The 17,895-nt window shown below is 36.8% G+C and overlaps 1 protein-coding gene and 1 long non-coding RNA gene across 11 annotated transcripts in view; one reads left to right on the plus strand and one right to left on the minus strand.

The window, feature by feature from the left end:
• LOC111821103 (uncharacterized) overlaps nt 1-5,940 on the plus strand; it is a 64,415-nt gene extending 58,475 nt beyond the window's left edge. For both annotated transcript variants that reach the window (XR_002824578.1, XR_002824579.1), the window contains exon 3: nt 4,635-5,940. This is a non-coding gene — a long non-coding RNA (uncharacterized LOC111821103). The remainder of the gene's footprint in view (nt 1-4,634) is intronic.
• The window catches only part of FKBP5 (FKBP prolyl isomerase 5), a 129,589-nt gene that overhangs the window by 65,376 nt on the left and 46,318 nt on the right, over nt 1-17,895 (minus strand). For 2 of the 9 annotated variants that reach the window (XM_023734129.1, XM_023734121.1), the window contains exon 1: nt 4,613-4,734. The exons of 4 other annotated variants lie outside the window; for them this stretch is intronic. The gene's annotated coding sequence lies outside the window, so the exon portion shown is untranslated. Of the gene's footprint in view, nt 1-4,612; nt 4,756-7,191; nt 7,207-17,895 lie in introns of those variants that run through there. 3 more of the 9 variants (XM_023734128.1, XM_023734122.1, XM_023734130.1) reach the window with 3 other exon arrangements.

Raw genomic sequence — 17,895 nt, forward strand, 5'->3', positions numbered from 1 at the left:
ATGTGTACTACTATTTCATGAGAAACTATTTGTACTATAAGCCTTCACCTGAAGTACAATAAAATAAAATAAAAAAAAAGAGCTATATTGCACTTGTGAGAAATATCTTCCTGATACCACTAATAAAAACTATATGAGTGTTTTAACCCATTTCCAGTTGATGTTACTTTACTTTAATGTCAACAAAGACATAAATCAAACTTTGCTGTGCCCAAAAATCTTCACAGAGAACACCAAAAACCAAGAGCTAAGCCCCTTTGCTTTAATTTTTAGAACAGTTTATACCAAACTAACAAACAACCAAAAATCCAAATGCTTGGCTCAGAATAAGCGACAGGCCAGACCAAACCGTTCTCAAACAAACAACAGCAAAAATTAAGTACCTAGCTGTATGCGGTGCTGGGCTAAATAATTAGGAAAATTACGTGAACAGGTTGATTTTCAGGTTATAACAGACTTTTCTGATGCATAGGAACATGTAAAAAGTTCTTCAAAAACAGGTGGAAAAAGATCTTTTAAATCTTCTGTGGGTCACAGATTGTATCAGTGGAAAAATGCACTCACATGAAAAAAATTCCAAGGGCTTCACAGATACACTGACATTCATCAATATACTCCTGGACAAACCCGGATTTAAAGCATTGAGCAAATCAAAACCACCGGGTGAACAGGACAGCCACACACACTCAAAGCATCATTCCACAGATTACCAATTACTTGAAAAGACAAAAGACCTTTCCAATGAAGTGATCTGACTGATATCCCCTTAACAAGTTACATGCAATCTTAACTAACCTCTGCACCACCAGTAATGAGACAAACTGCTATTACTGTGCCTCCTGATGTGATGCAACAGAAAATAAACATCACCTACACGATATTCCTATCAAAAATGTCTAACCTGAAATTAATCAAGAAGAAAAGACAAAATAAGATTGTGAAACATTCTGTAAGACAACTCGCCTAGCCTTATCAAAAACGTTAAAGTCATTAAAGACCAAAAAAATACATGGGGCCTATTTTAGATTGAAGTGACTGACGAGACACTACAACCAAATGTAATGTGTGATCCTTGGCTGGATCCTGGATTAGGGGGACAAAAAGTTACAAAGGGCTTCTTAGTTCAGTCAAACATATGAGACCAAATGGGCAACTCCTGCCCAAAAGAAAGAAGGGACAGGAAGGGATAGGAAAACTGGATGAATGGACATGGGGAAGATGGGGTGGAAATGGGGAGAGTAGCTGTCACATTGTGGGGACTGCAACCAATGTCACAAAACAATCTGTGTATACATCTCTGAACGAGAAATCTGCACTGTAAACTTTCACTTAAAGCACAATAAAAAAAAATGTTTTTTTAAGTTATAAAGGACAGTTTTTAGAGAATTAGAAAATTTTGAAATAGCAGATTGTATATTAGAATTTTACTGTATAACGTTAGCTTTCTGGAATGTGATATAGTATTGTAGTTATATGTAGATTAATATCTTTGTTCTTACGAGGTACCTGCCGTAGTATTTAGGGACGAAGTATCATCATGTCTGCCACTTACTTTCAAAACATTTAAGAAAGAGACAGAGTGTGTGCACACAAATGTCTCAAAAAACTAAAAACAAAGCATTGAGCAAGGACGACCTCAACACTTCCAAAGGAAATACTTTTCTTTTGAATGCTCATCATTTGAGGTTCAGCTAAATTTTTTAATGAAAATATTGTCAAACAAAAACCTTCTTCTTCTTCAACATGGTAAAGGGCATTTAGAAAAAACCCACAGCTAACATCATACTCAACGGAGAAGATTGAGAGCTTTCCCATTAAGATCAGGAACAAGACAAGCAAGCCCACCCTCAACACTACCATTCAATATTGTACTGGAAATCATAGCCAGAGCAATTAGGCAAGAAAACAACTTAGAAGGTATCCAGATTGGGAAGGAAAAAGTAAAACTATCCGTATTTACAGATGACATGATCCTATATATAGAAAATTCCAAAGAATCCACAAGAAAGCTACTAGAGCTAATAAATGAACTCAGCAAAGTGGCAGGGTACAATGTCAACATACAAAAATCAGTTGAGTTTCTATATGCCAACAACAAGCAACCTGAAAAAGAAATTAAGAAAACAATTTCATTTACAACAGCATCTAAAAGAATAAAATACCTGGGAATAAATTTAACTACAGATGAAAAACTTGGACACTAAAAAACTATAAAACATTGCTGAAAAAAATTAAAGAAAACCTAAATAAACAGAAAAACATTCCATGTTCACGGATTGGGAGGCTTAATATTCTTAGGATGCCAATACTACACAAAGCAATCTGTACATTCAATGCAATCCCTATCAAAATTCCAACAGCTTTTTTTGCAGAAATAGAAAAGCCAATCCTCATATTTATATGAAATTGCAAGGGGTTCCAAATAGCCAAAGCAATCTTGAAAAAGAACAAAGTAGGAGGACTCATACTTCCCAATCTCAAAAAATACAATAAAGCTACAGTAATCAAAATAGTCTGGTACTGCTATGATAACAGGCACATAGACCAATGGAATAGAATTGACAGCCCAGAAATAAACCCATACATTTACAGTCAATTGATTTTTGACAAGGGTGCTAAGTGCATCCAATGGGGAAATAAAAAAAAAAAAAACCCCGCTGCCATCGAGTTGATTCCAACTCATAGCGACCCTATAGGACAGAGTAGAACTGCTCCATATGGTTTCCAAGGAGCGCCTGGTGGATTCAAACTGCCGACCATTTGGTTAGCAGCCATAGCGCTTAACCGCTACGCCACCAGGGTTTCCGGGAAAATAACTGTCTTCAATAAATGGTGCTGGGACAACTGGATATCCACATGCAAGAAAATGAAGTTGGACCCATTACCTCACACTGTACATGAAAATCATCTAAAAATGAACCAAAGACTGAACTGTAACAACTAAAAATAAAACAGAACAAAACATAGGAGTAATGTGTCAAGACCTAGTTTTCAACAATGGATTTACAGATATGACACCAAGAGCACAAGAAATAAAAGACAAAATAGACAAATGGGATTTCATCAAAATTTAAAACTTTTGAGCATCAACTTTATAAGCAAAGTGAAAAAACAACCTACAGATTGGGAGAAAATATTTAGGAACCACATGTCTGATAAGGGTTTAATAGCCAGAATATACAAAGAACTCCTACAACTCAGCAACAAAGGAGAAACAATCCAATTAAAAAATTGGCAAAGGACTTAATAGATATTTCATCAAAGAAGATATACAAATAGCCAATAAGCACATGAAAAGATGCTCAATGCCACTAGTCATTAGGGAAATGCAAATAAAACCACAATGAGATACCACTTCACCCCTACTAAACCAGCTGCCACAGAGTTGATTCCAACTCATGGCAACCCCATGCGTGTCAGGGCAGAACTGTGCTCCATATGGTTTTCAATGGCTAGTCTTTGGAAGCAGATCATCCTTCTTCCTGGGTAGACTGAAACTGTCAACCTTTCAGTTAGCAGCTGAATGTGTTAGCCATTTGTGCCACTGAAGTGGCTATTATCAGAAAAATGGAAAATAACAAGTGTTAGTGAGGATGTGGAGAAATTGGAACCCTCATCTACTGTTGATGGGGTTGTAAAATGGTGTAGCCACTGTGGAAAACAGTTTCCCGGTACCTCAGAAAATTAACAGAAATACCTTATGGCCCAGCATACATACCAAAGGAACTGAAAGCAGGAATGCAGATACTTATACACCAACATTCACTGCAGCACTATTCACAATAGCTAAAAGGTGGAAACACCTTTAGTTAAAAAATTTTTTATTATGGTGAAATGTGTAATAAAACATTTCAACCAGTTTTACATGTATAATTCAGTGGCATTAATTACATTCACCTCAAGATATAAGTTATCTTAGTAATCTCAGAAGATGGCTCACATTAGGAGTATGGAGTCCATATGAAGAGGGGTAGCATGAATAAAGATAACAAAAATAAACTTTTCTGAACTTTCAGATTTATTTAAAAATAAAAATAAATCTGAAACAATTAAAAAAAAAACCTGAATTCTCCAAGTATTATCCCTTAATTCCAGTTATGCTATTTGGGGTATAGATTTTTGTAAACAAACAAAGTTTAACTAAAAAACTTTTTTCTCCTTGACCTAGTTTTATATGAAAAAAGCAGTAAGAATAGACAATTCCTAAAAACCTGTCAGACATGCTAAGAAAGTTTCACTGTTTTCATAAGACAGCCTTTTCTTCTTTCCCCTACCCTAGGTTTATTCTGGATTTAAAATCACTATGTAGCTATGGATATTAATCTATGATAAAGCTTGCTGTGTTGAACTGCCCAAAGGGACAAAATTGCTACCCAGTACATCAGAGAGGGAACACACAGTTCCTTCTGTTACGGACATGCCAGATAAGCATGTACTCTCCAAAATGCTAGTCAGTAAACACCTGAGACATAACAGAAAAATGAGAAAACACCTAATATTTCACCAACGGTGTACTGAAAACTTCTGTTAATGTAACTAAATTGCCAGATTCCCTCCAAATGAGAAGTTATTTTAAAGCCTTACCCACTAATTGTCCATGTATATTACTTACTGTGTTGTTCTCTCTGTTACAGATATCTTGCATCAGATTATCCCACTAACAGGAGAGTTTTCAGAAAGAAGAGAAAAAAGAATATAGGAGCTGGCTGCTTTGTCTGAAGCACAAAAAGTCAAAGCAGCATTCTTTCTAAGCACCACGGATGTCTGGGCCACACAGGCTTTCAGCTTCCTATAACTAAAGCACGAAAGAAAGAAAGCACAAAGAAGGAAGTACGCCTAGGGCACGTAACAGAACACAATACAAACTGAGCTTAATTTTTAAAATCTCCATGTAAGAATGGACTGGAAAGCCCTCCTTTACTTTCAACCCCAGGCCCCCCTCAAACTTCCAAATATAATAACAGGAGTAGTTCTCTATTTTTAGATAAGATATACATTTTTAAAACGATGAATATGTGCAGAAACACAATAAATACAGGCTATTTAACCATTGCCTTCGAGCAGATTCCAACTCATAGCGACCCTACAGGACAGGGTAGAACTGCCCCATAGGATTTCCAAGGCTGTAATCTTTACGGAAGCAGATTGCCACATCTTTCTCCCCAAGGAGCAGCTGGTGGGTTAAAACCCCGACCTTTCGGTTAGCAGCTGAGCACTTAACCAATGCACCACCAGGGCTCCTTAATATAAACTATGTATCCATACAAAACTGCATATTTTATTTATTCACCTACTTTCCCGAAGGTAATTTCCTTCCTCCACACTGGGGTGAGGAATGGGGAGATGAAGAAAAATACTCCTATACACACTCATACACTTATTTTTCTCCTTTAAAAAAGAAATCAGTGGCAAAAACAGACAGAATTATATTAACAGACGAGTTAGCCAGTCTTAACTCTTTCTTTTTTTCCTCCTTAATCCTCCTACTACCTTCCCCTTAACCGAGTACGCCTTTCACATTTCCAGCGCACTCCCGAAATTCTGAGTCAAGCCTCCGACAGTGATTGCTGACTGCCGAGTTAGTTCTCCATGGACCAAAGGCTCTTAGATGTCTCGACATGAAGACAGGAGAGGAAAGGAAAATCCTAAATGGAACAGTAGCCTTTTAGCTACAAAGTATTTCCTCCTTTATCGTATCTCTTAGATACACACAATGTTTGGGTAAACTCGTTTTTCTTCTCAGTACAAGTAATTATTGAAGAAAGCAAAGTCAATACACCAAATTAAAATAAGCTTCGTCTCTCACTGCTTACTTGGTTGAGTTGTTGTTGTTGTTAGTTGCCATTGAGTCGATTCTGACTCATGGCGACCCCATGTGTTGGGTGAGTTACTATTCTCAAATAAGTAGGAGGCAAACAGTTATATAAAGATTAAAAAAAAGAAATCTAAAAAATATAAGCAGTATTCAAATATTAATATTAGACAATAAAGAATGAACTCAAATACAGTATTTTTCCCCTTAACATGATTTTACCCTACTTGGCCTCAAGAAGGTTGAAAGGCAGTACTAAGTTATCAACTTTCTCTCTCCAAGATGACACTGAAACAACAAAAAAAATTTTAAATTTATAAGCCTATGAGATGGAGAATAAGGTGTATCCTTGGTGAACCAGAAATTTGGCGGACTTCCTGGAAGTCAGGAAGCAGATGAGGTCAGACCAAAGGAGAGAACAAAGAAGAGCAAATTGCCTTCCAAACACCAACTGTAAGAACAGCTCTTCCCAAAGGAGCCTGGGGTCAGCATCACAGAAAGCAGGAATGAGCCACAGGAAATTAACTGGACAGCCTAGTCAGAGAACAGAGCAGAAGCAGTGTTGGGATTAGTTAGGCCACGCAGGCTTCTTTCTCTCCCTGGTGCACAGGATGGTCACCACCTTTCTACTGAAGTTCACCAAAAGTAAAGAAAATATAACTTCTAAGATGTTTCTTTTTTAAAAACTCATCTATCTTGGATTCATTTTTCATTTTGCTGAACTACCTACCACCTGAAGTAATTTTTTTCATAAGGTACATAAATAAACTGAGTTCATACATACCTGAAAGTCTCTATTTTTGCCCTTACTCTTTTTTTAATTGTTACTGAGACAATTAACATGTCATAAAATGCACGCTTTTAAGTGTACAATTGAATGGTTTTTAGTGGGATAGAATCAAAAGCAAAAATTTGTAAGTGATCGGAGTTCCAGAACAGGGGGAGAAAACAGAAAACACAGAGAGGATCACTGAAGAACTGCTAACAGAAAACTTCCCCAATATCATGAAAGATGAAAAGCTGAACATCCAAGAAGCTCAAAGAACCCCATATAGGATAGAACCAAAAAGAAAATCACCAAGACATAGCATAATCACACTCGCTAAAACCAAAGACGAACAAAGAATCCTGAGAGTAGCTCGAGAAAAACAAAAAGTCACATACAGAGGAGAAATAATAAGACTAAGCTCGGATTATGTGGCAGAATCCATGCAGGCAAGAAGGCAATGGGATGACATATATAAAACCTTGAAAGAAAAAAATTGCCAACCAAGAATAAATATATCCTGCAAAACTCTCATTCAAATATGATGGTGAAATCAGGACATTTCCAGATGAACAGAAATTAAGGGACTATGTAAAAACCAAATGAAACTTACAAGAATTATTAAAGGGAGTCCTTCAATCTGAGAACAAAGTTTTTAGTGTATTCACAGATATGTGCAACCATCACCATGATCAATTTTAGAAGATTTCATCACCTCAAAAAGAAAGCCTGTACCTTTTAGCTACCCTAAACAATCCCTAAAATTTACTTACTGTCTCTTTAAATTTTTGTATTTTAGACATTTCATATAAATAGAATCATACAATATGTGGTCATTTTTGATTGGCTTCATTTAATTAGCATGTTCCATGGTTCATACATGTAGTAGCATGTATCAGTACTTTATTCCTTTTTATGGCCGAATAATATTCTATTGTATGGATAGACCACATTTTGTTTAACCATTCTTCAACTGATAGATATTCAGGTTGTTTCCACCTTCTAGCTATTATGCATAATGCAGCTATAAACACTCATGTACAAGTTTTTGTGTGGACATTAAGTTTTCATTTCTCTTGGATATATACCTAAGAGTGGAATTGCCGGGTCATAGATCACTAACTTGGGTTGATTCATTAGGGTCAGTTTAGTTCTAGATCTGCTGGCAATTTCAAAGACAGGCCAACAAGATAACATATGACATAAAGTCTGTAAACACTTAACAGGTGGAGAATGCATCCTATTCTTTTTTTTTTTTTTAAGGTGAAATTCACGTAACATGAAATCAATCATTTTAAAGTGGCACTATGTACATTCACAATGTTGTACAGCCAACACGTCTATCTGGTTTCAAAACACTTTCATCACCTCCAAAGGAGATGCCATCCTACTCATTTTTGTAGTCCCATCACCTAGTGTAAGTAATTGGTACATAACTGGCGCTCAGTAAATGTTGAAATGAATTGTCATTTTCAAAAACAGTCAATATAAAGATGGTAAAATATCAGACAATATAAGGAATCAGTGCTGAAATACCATTACAAAATCTAAATCTACTCTGAAAATTTTAATCTGGAAAATGATAATGTACTTGAGTTTTCCAGTATAAATATAGAAATAATTTTCTATTCTAATCTGGAAGAGTGGTAATTAAGAAAATCTAAGCATAATTAATCTATTTCTGAAATGCATTATAAGAATATGCCTTTGCATACACAAACACATAGCAGATTTATCATAATTATTTTGGTTTGGCAGTCAAGAACAGGGGTCTACACCTAGCCGTCAATCACTGAGTATATATTAACAATTGGAGAAAGAGAAGGCTCAGAAAGTTGGACTGCAATAGAAGGAAACCTATGGTAAAAGTCTGCTGTATATAATCTATTTTCTATAATATTACATCCTTTATACCATACAGTATTATCTCATTAAAAGCTTCAAAAGTCTAAATTATGAGCTAAAATAAAATAAAAGCACTCTAATATAAATTAGGCAGATTTAAAACTTGGCTTCACTATATTTTTCCCAAGGTCCATTATGTGTCCAAGAGAAAAACTGTACAAGAATGGTATTTTGGGTCTGAGAACAGACCTTTAGATAGAAGGAATAAAAACCCTGGCCACCTTAAATGCTCACCTGAGGAGAGAGAATGGAAAGAATACTGCTCTCAAGCTCATGACCAAAATCTCTAGGAACTGAGTTTTGATAAAGGTGGGTATCTCATCACTGGGGAGACTTAGTGTTTGGGGAGAAGTAGTCTGGGAGGAAATGGAATCTATACAGCAGGAGGAAATAAGGCAAGTCTGTTTTTGATGTGTCCCTACCATCTCTCAAACCCCTCCATCCAGGGTTGGTACCTTCTCCTGTATGGAGATATAGTTACTGACCAGTAAAGTTTGTTGTTAATATGACTTATTCCACCTCCTCAAAGTCAGGGTCTTAAAGGCTTCCAAGGTAACAACTTAATCTCATTAATTAGTCCTAACTGTCAACTAGATGAAGATTTCATCTCCCTAAGTAAACACCCTCAGGAGTGACTCAGATATTCCACGATCCTGGAACCTAATTAAAGGTTACACTGAACCATGCCAGGAGGCCTAGCTTGGAATCTTTGACCCTCACTCAGTTTCACCATCTGTAAATTTCAAGGCGTTAGACTACAATGGCTGGCTTATTCCAAATCTAATAGGATAAACCCCACTTGGTCATGATGTATTTTATCCTTTCTATATATTGTTGGATTTGATTTGCTAAATTTTTGTTAAGAATTTTTGCAACTATGTCCATGAGGGATACTGATGTGTAATTTTCTTTTCTTGCAATGCATTTATCTGGTTTTGGTATCAAGGTAATACCAGTCTCACAGAATGAGTTAAGAAGTATTCCCTCTTCACCAATTTTATGAGGAGTTCATGTAGAATTGGTATTATGCCTTCCTCAAATGTTTGGTAGAATTCATCAGAAAAGCCATTTGGGCCTGAAGTTTTCTTTGCGGGAACATTTTTAACTACAAATTCAACTTCTTCAACGGATATAGAACTGTTCAGGTTATCAATTTCTTCTTGAGTTAACTTTGGTAATTTGTCTTTCAAGGAATTTTCCCATTTCATCTAAGTGTCTAATGTACTGACATAAAGTAATTCATACTATTCTGTTATTAATCTTTTTAATAACTATAGCATCTGTAGCTATGTCATCTCTCTTATTCCTGATATTGGTAACTTGTATCTTTTTATCCTTATCAGTCAGGCTATAGGTTTACCTATTTTACCAGTATTCTCAAAGAACTAGCTTTTTATTTCTTTAGACTTTCTCTTTTTTTTCTGTTTTCTATTTCACTGATTTTAGCTTTCATATTTAATTCATTCCTTCCGCTTACTATTGGTTTAAATTGCTCTTCTTTTTCTAGTTTCTTAAGGTGGAAGCTGAGGACATTGATTTGTGATCTTATTTCTTCTCTAATATAAGCATTTAGTGTTGCAAATTTTCCTCCGAGCACTGCTTTAGCTACACCCCACAGATTTTGATATGAAATGTTTTCACTTCATTCAGTAAAAAAATACTCTCTAAATTCACTTTTTATTTTTCCTTTGACCCATGGGTTTCTTAGAAATGTGTTAGTTTCTAAATATTTAGGGACTTTCCAGATATCTTCCTATTACCGGCTTCTAATTTAACTCCCTTTTGGTCAGGGGATATACTTTGTATTATTTAAAATCATTCTAAGTTTATTAACACTGTTTTATGGCCCAAAATATGATCTTAGTAAATATTCTGTGTGTAATTGAAAAGAAAATGTATATCCTGCTTGTGCTAGGTAGAATGCTATGTAATGTCAATTAGTTTAGTTGGTTTATAGGTTGTTCAAATCTTACAAATCATTACTGATTTTCTGTCTTATACGTCTATCAATTATTCAGAAAGAGGTGCTGAACTCTCCAACTTTAACTGTGAATCTATTTCTCCTTTCAGTTCTATCAGTTTCTGCTTCATGTATTTTGAAGCTCTGTTATCAGAAGCATAAACATTTAGGACTGTCAATTCCACTTGAACTGACCCCTTTATCATTATGAAATGATCCTCTTTATTCTTTGCAATAATAATCTTTGCTCTAAAATCCATTTTATCTGAAATTAATACAGCCATTCCACCTTTCTTCTGATTAATGTTAGCATGGAATAGTCTTTCCCAACCTTTTACTTTTAGCCTATCTGTATATTCTTGTAGACAGCTATAGTTAAGTCTTGCTTTTTAATCCAATATACTAATCTCTGTCTTTTAATTGGGGCATTTAGATCATTTATATTTAATATGATTATTGATATGGTTTGGTGTATATATGGAGTATCTGGGTGGTGTAAATGGTTAACGTGTTTGGTTGCTAACTGAAAGGCTGGTGGTTCAAGTCCACTCAGCGGCACCTTGGAAGAAACGCCTGGCAATCTACTTCCGAAAAATCAGCCACTGAAAACTCCATGGAGTAGAGCTCTACCCTGACACACATATGGGGTTGCCACGAGCGGGAAATGACTCAATGGTAACTGGTACTGGTTGGTGTAAATATATTATCTTGCTATTTGTTTTCTATTTGTTCCATCTGTTCTTTGTTCTTCTTTTTTTGACTTCATTTATATTGAGTATCATTTAAATTCCACTCTATCTCCTTTGCTAACTTATTAAGAGTATAACTTCTTTTTAGTTGTTTTAGTTAAGTATGTATCTTTAACTCATCAGTCTGCCCTTTAAATGATATTATACCACCTCACATATTACATAAAAATCTTACAAGAGTATACTTCCATGCCCCCCCTTAATCTTTGTGCTTTTGTTGTCATGCATTTCACATCTATAAACCCCAAAAACTCATTGCTGCCAGGTCAATTCCAACTCACAGCAGCCTTACAGGACAGAGTAGAACTGTCCCATAGGGTTTCCAAGGCTGTAAATCTTTACAGAAGCAGACTGCCACATCTTTCTCCCACAGAGCGGCTGGTGAGTTCAAGCTGCCGACCTTTAGTTAGCAGCCAAGTGCTTTAACCACTGCACCACCAGGGCTCCTTTATATGGTATAAACTCAACAATACATTATCATTTTCCTTTTAACTCTTTAAGAGATTAAAATTTTTTTAAAGTCTTTTATACTGATACACATATTTGTCATTTCCAGTGCTTTTCATTTCTTTGTATAGATCCAGATTTCCCTGTGGTATCATTTTTCTTCTGCTTGAAGGGGTTCCTCTAACATTTCTTATAATGCAAGTCTGCTAGCAATGAATTATTTCAGTGTTTGCTTGTCTAGAAAAGTCTTTTATTTCACCTTAATTTTTAAAAGATATTTTTGCTGGGTGTAGAATTGTAGGTTGACAATTCTTTCCTTTTAGTAGCTTAAAAATGTTGCTGAGTACACGATGTTCTGTGACTTATGAAATTTTTCCATTCTGGCTGGTGGGAATACAAACTATTCCCAATCCTGAGTAAGAAACAGGATTGTTGCTTCTAATCCTTTTGGGTGGTTCTTTCTCTGGCTTTAGGTAGTGTCCATACAGCATATGCACTGATTAGTACTCATCTGAAAACTTATGGGAGACCCTCTGCAGATTTCTGGAGCTCTCTCCTTGTGCAGCTTTCTGCTCTCCAAACTCTAACCACCTTAGCCTCCCTGGACCCCAGCTCTGTCTTCTCAACTCAAGGAGAGACCTGTGATCTGCTTGGGTTCTCCCTCCCTGTGCTGCAGCCTGGAAACTCTCTACAGGCAGTAAGCTTGTATAATTGTAGGGCTTGCCTTGTTTGTTCCCACTCTCTCAGAAATCACTGTCCTTGCTGCCTGTTGTTCAGTATTTGAAACTGTTGTTTCATATATTTTGTCTAGTTTTTGTTGTTGTTACAGCCAGGAGGGTAAATTAGGTCTCTGTTATTCCATCTTAGCTGGAATCAAAAGTCCTTGAGTACATTTTTAAGCCAGAAAGATGAAAACACATAGTAGAAAGACACAGGTATCATATGTAGTGTTTCAAATTGGGGATAGGGGGTGGGACGTGTCTTATAAAATAAACACTATTTAGAAGAAATCTTGACAGTTCGAATTTGAAGTGTATGGTTTTTCCATGACGCTAGGAAAGTCAAAAGCTCTAACTGATGATAATAAATCTCTCTCTTAAAATGGCAGATACTTTTATTTTAAAATAGCAGTCAAAACTTTGGTTTTGCACATATTTCTGGAAGTTTGGCTAACTGCAACATCTCATTTTTTTAACCTATACAAGAAATGATTATTTTAAACCTTACATAGAAAGTTGAATGAAAAACTGTGATTTTTACATTTCAAAAAGTCCATTTATAATCAGTAATATATTTAAATAAATATTTTAAAATATTTAAAAATAAAAAACTAAGTTAAAAACTTCTTTTTTATTTATTCAACTGAAAACTATACAGTGTAAATAACAGAAATAATCATATACTTCAACAAAGTCATACTACTACGAAGATTGGCTTGTGGTGGACGTTGATATTAATGGTTTTTGGCAGGTCTTTAAATCTTCCTTTTGTTTTTGAACAAACCACAGATGCCCATTTATTACATGCAAGACCTATAAAGTATTTCAGTATACTGAGATTTTAATGTTACTTAAGCTAGAAAGCCCCCAAACTACTAAAATACACACTCTGTGGCACTTACAAACAACATGTGAATAGCAGTTAATCACTGAGCCACACAGTTCATGTCCCTACGTGCTATTTAAACTTTTTAACTAGTCCTAGCACCATCTGCAGGTTATGCCAGTCACCGTCCTGTCTATGCAAGTCAACAGAATGCTTACTAAGGCACTGCTGTTGTTGTGTGCCATCGAGTCGATTTTGATTCATAGCAACCCTATAGGACAAAGTAGAACTGGCCCATAGGGTTTCTTAGGCTGTACTCTTTACAGGAGCAGATGCAGGTCTTTTCTCCTGCAGGGTGGCTGGTGGGTTCAAACTACTGACCTTGGGTTATTAGCCACACGCTTAACCTTTGTGCCACCAGGGATCCTTTTCTAAGGCACTAAGAAGGGCCAAAGAAAAGTTGGGGGGGGGGCTCTACAAAGATATTCTCTACAGTCTATACCCTTAAAGAGCATATGATCTCATAAGAAAACAACATATACAGATGCAAAGGAACTCATAGAACACAGCACGATCAGAGAAGGCAGTAAGAAGCTCCGCGTGAGCGACCTCCTCTCTCTCCTCCCCAAATCACTTTCCATCAAAGTGGCTTCTGTGGCTCAGACTCTACATTGTCTGGTTCCTTGCTCTCAAAGTATTTTGCCACTATTCATTCCACTTATCACTGGCAATTACGTAAACTAGCCAGACTCCCAAAATTTCATCTAAAATTAATAAATTACGGAGTAAGGGAAAGACTTTCAATAGTGAGAAGGTGGAGAAGAAATGGAACGAAACCGACTGGAGAGAGAGAATTCAAGGAACTGACTGTTAAATCTGAAACTACCTCATTCTAACCATAACCTTATGCTCCAGCTCCTCACCTTTACACACTATTCCTAGAAAGTTAGGTAACTCTGCTTTTTGTCCACAGAGCTGAAAGTCGTCTACTGATTTAAGAAATTATTCTATTAGCCAAAACTTAAATTTTTAAAATTAAAAATGTAATATAGGTACATATTACAGAAAGTTTGGGAAATAAAAGAAAAAAGAATTAACCATAATCATAATATTACAATTCAAGGATACTTTTTAATAGCCTTTTTTCATATGCATTTTTCATATACCTGTAATCACAATGTACATACTTTACATTCTGCTCTTTCCAACTTAACACTATGCACACTTTAAATGTTTCCATTGTCTTCATGGAGCCCTGGTGGCATAGTGGTTAAGCATTCAGCTGCTAACCAAAAGGTCGGCAGTTGGAATCCACCAGCCAGCCACTCCTTGGAAACTCTATGAGGCAGTTCTACTTTGTCCTATAGGGTTGCTATGAGTCAGAATTGACTCAACGACAACAGGTTTGGATTTTGTTTGTTTTGTTTTGTTTTTTGGGGTTACTGTCTTCATAACCATAATTTAAAATGGCTGCATAATATTCTACTGAATGCTCCACAAACTGATCTATAGATTCAACAAAATCTCAGCTGGCTTTTTTTCTTTTCTTTTCTAATTGGATTGGAGCTGGGGTGGGGGGTATTTACTGGAAGGAAAGGAAAAATAAAAATATAGAGAAGAAAAAAAAATAAGCGAATATCTTAAAATAGCATCCAGCTACATTTTTTGGTGGGGGGAGGGAGTTATTTCCTACAGTACCTTACACAACATCAGTGATAATGCAGAAGGAGCTTAATAAAGACTTCTCATCTAACTAACTGAGCTCTGTAATTACATTCACAGTGAAAACAATACCACCAGTTGCTGACAAGTCGATTCCAACTCCTGGTGACACCATATGTGTCAGAGTAGAACTGCTCCACAGGGTTTTCAATGGCTGATTTTTAAGAAGTAGATCACGAGGGCTTTCTCCTAAGGTGCCTCTGAGTGGACTCGAACCAGCAACCTTTCAGTTAGCAGCCAAGCGTGTTAACCATCTGCACCACCCAGTGAATCTTAGTGGAAATATTTGGGGCAACTATTTCTACCATCAGAATTTTTTTTTCTCTTGAGGTGTTGGATTGTTTAATGTTTACTTTATAATCAAATGATACCGTCATATGTTTCAAAAGCTGAATTATTCAAGAATCCAAATTGAAATTGCAACACCAAATTGAAAATGGAATACTCTTCATTCCATATCATATTCCCACATAAAACCTTTTTCATGGATTGCTGCTTCCTCTCTGTTTTACTTATTTCATCTTAATTTTCCTGGGGGCTGCCACCTATATTCCAGCTCCTTCTCTAGTCTTGACCTCTTTTGCCTGAGCCTTGGGATCTCTACTTTTATCTCATGTTTGTAGAAGTGATCAGCTAGTTTTTTTGCAGAAACTGAAAAGCTGATCCTAAAATTCATATGGAAATGCAAAGTAACCAGAGTAGCCAAAACAACCTGGAAAAGAAGAACAAAGTTGGAGGGCTCACACTTCCCAATTTCAAAACTTACCTCAAAGCTACAGTAATAAACACAGTGCAGTAGTGGCATGAAGACAGACAGACAGATCAATGGAATAGAATTCAGAGTCCAGAAATAAACTTGTGCATTTATGGTCAATTGATTTTCAACAAGAGTGCTAAGGTAACTAAATGGGAAAACACAAGTTATTTCAACAGTGGTGCTAGGACAACTGGATATTCACATGCAAAAGAATGAAGTTGGATCCCTGCCTCACACCTTATATAAAAATTAACTCAAAATGGACCACAGACTGCAAACTCAGGTATAAAACTATAAAACCCATAGGGAAAAAAATGTGGTAAATCTTCATGACCTTGGATTTGGCAAAGCTTTCTTAGATGTGACACCAAAAGCACAAGTAACACAATAAAAAAATAAATGGAACTTCATAAAAATTAAAAATGTTGTACTCTAAGGATACTATTAAGTAAGTGAAAAAGACAACCCACAGAATGGAAGAAAATATTTGCCAATCATGTCTCTGACAAGGAATTTGTATCCAAAATACGTAACATGTGTTAGTGAGAATGGGGAGAAACTGGAACCTCTATACACTGCTTGTGGGAATGTAAAATGGTACAGCCACTTTGGAAAACAGTGTGTCAGTTCCTCAAAAGTTAAACATAAACCTTTTGATTCAGCAAGTCCACTATTAGGTATATACCCAAAAGCAATGAAAGCATATGTCCACAAACAAACTTGTACATGAATATTCATAGCAGCATTATTCACAACAGCCAAAAGGTGGAAACAATCCAAAAGTCCATAAACTGATAAATGAATGAACAAATGTGATATAGCCATAGAATGGATTATTCAGCAAAAAAAAAAGCAGTCACCCATGCTATAACATGGATGAACCTTAAAAACATTATGCTAAGTGAAAGAAACCAGTCACAAAGGACCACATATTATATGATTCCAATCATATGAATGTCCAGAATAGGCAAATCCTTAGAAACAAAAAGTAGATTGGTGGTTGCCTAGGGCTAGGGGGTGTGGGGAGAAATGTGTGGTGACTGCTAACAGGTACAAAGGGTCTTTTTGATGTGATAAAAATGTTCTGAAATTGGATAGTGGTGATGGTTGCACAACTCTGTGAATATAGTGAAAACTAATGAATTGTGAATTTTATCTCATTAAAGCTGCTATAAAAATATTCTATTGAATGGATGTACCATCATCCATGATATACATTGCTTCTAATTTATCCATACTACATAACATTGCCATGAACATTTTGGGCATAAGTTTTCATCATATCATATAATTAAGAGCACAGGTTCTTGAAAGAGTGTCTGCCTGAGTGTAAATCCTGGCTTGACAACATAGCAGCTGTACGACCTTGGGCAAGTCACTTAACTTCTTTGTATCTCAGTCTCCCCATCTATGACATGAGGTTAATAGTATTCACACCTCAGGTGAGAAGGAAAGGGTATGAGGGCAGGTAGTGTTTATACAGTACTGACTTTCAGTTTACCGTGATTGAAAAATCACACTGATTAAGGGTAGGGTTTCACAGCTGAGCAATATAATTGCTGTCAATAAGCTGTACACCTGTGAGGGTGGAGCTAACATGGTGCTATAGACAGAAGCACCATGCCGTCCCTCCACAGCAAAGACCTGAAAAACTAAGTGAAACAGAGACAAACATTAGTCCTGGAACCCTAAGCGTCAAATGAAGAGATAAAGAACTCAACCAAGCACTGAATGGAATAACAAACTGACAGAGAACAGAGAGCAAGGAGGGTTACAAGTGGAGGTCTCTATCAGCTAATGCAGCACAGATTCACCATCTTGGACTCCAGTTGGAGATCAGCAGACAGGGAATATGGGAAAGTAGATTCACGGAGCTCCCATCAGGAGACAGAGCACCCAATAACCAGCAAGACACACTTTCCCATCCTCTTACCCTTCCTCCCTCTGCTCGACCTTCATGGCTTCCTGGCTGGCCAATCTGTGGCTTGCCAGTGGGTCAATTTTCAACTTCCTGGAGGGCCGATTCCCAGCTTCCCAGAGACTGATTCCCAACTTCCCAGAGGGCCAACTGGCTGCTTCCCGGCAGGTTGATTCCTGGCTTCTCGGCGGGCCGATTCCTGGCTTCCCAGAGGGCTGATTTGCTGCTTCCCGGGGGTCCCCTCGACCGCTTCCCAGCAGGCCACGACTGTAGCAAGGGAGGCGATGGTTCTGTGCCATGCGGATTCACCCTGC

The sequence above is a fragment of the Trichechus manatus genome, unplaced genomic scaffold (genome assembly GCF_000243295.1).
Source record: "Trichechus manatus latirostris isolate Lorelei unplaced genomic scaffold, TriManLat1.0 scaffold00065, whole genome shotgun sequence".
Lineage (NCBI taxonomy): Eukaryota > Metazoa > Chordata > Mammalia > Sirenia > Trichechidae > Trichechus > Trichechus manatus.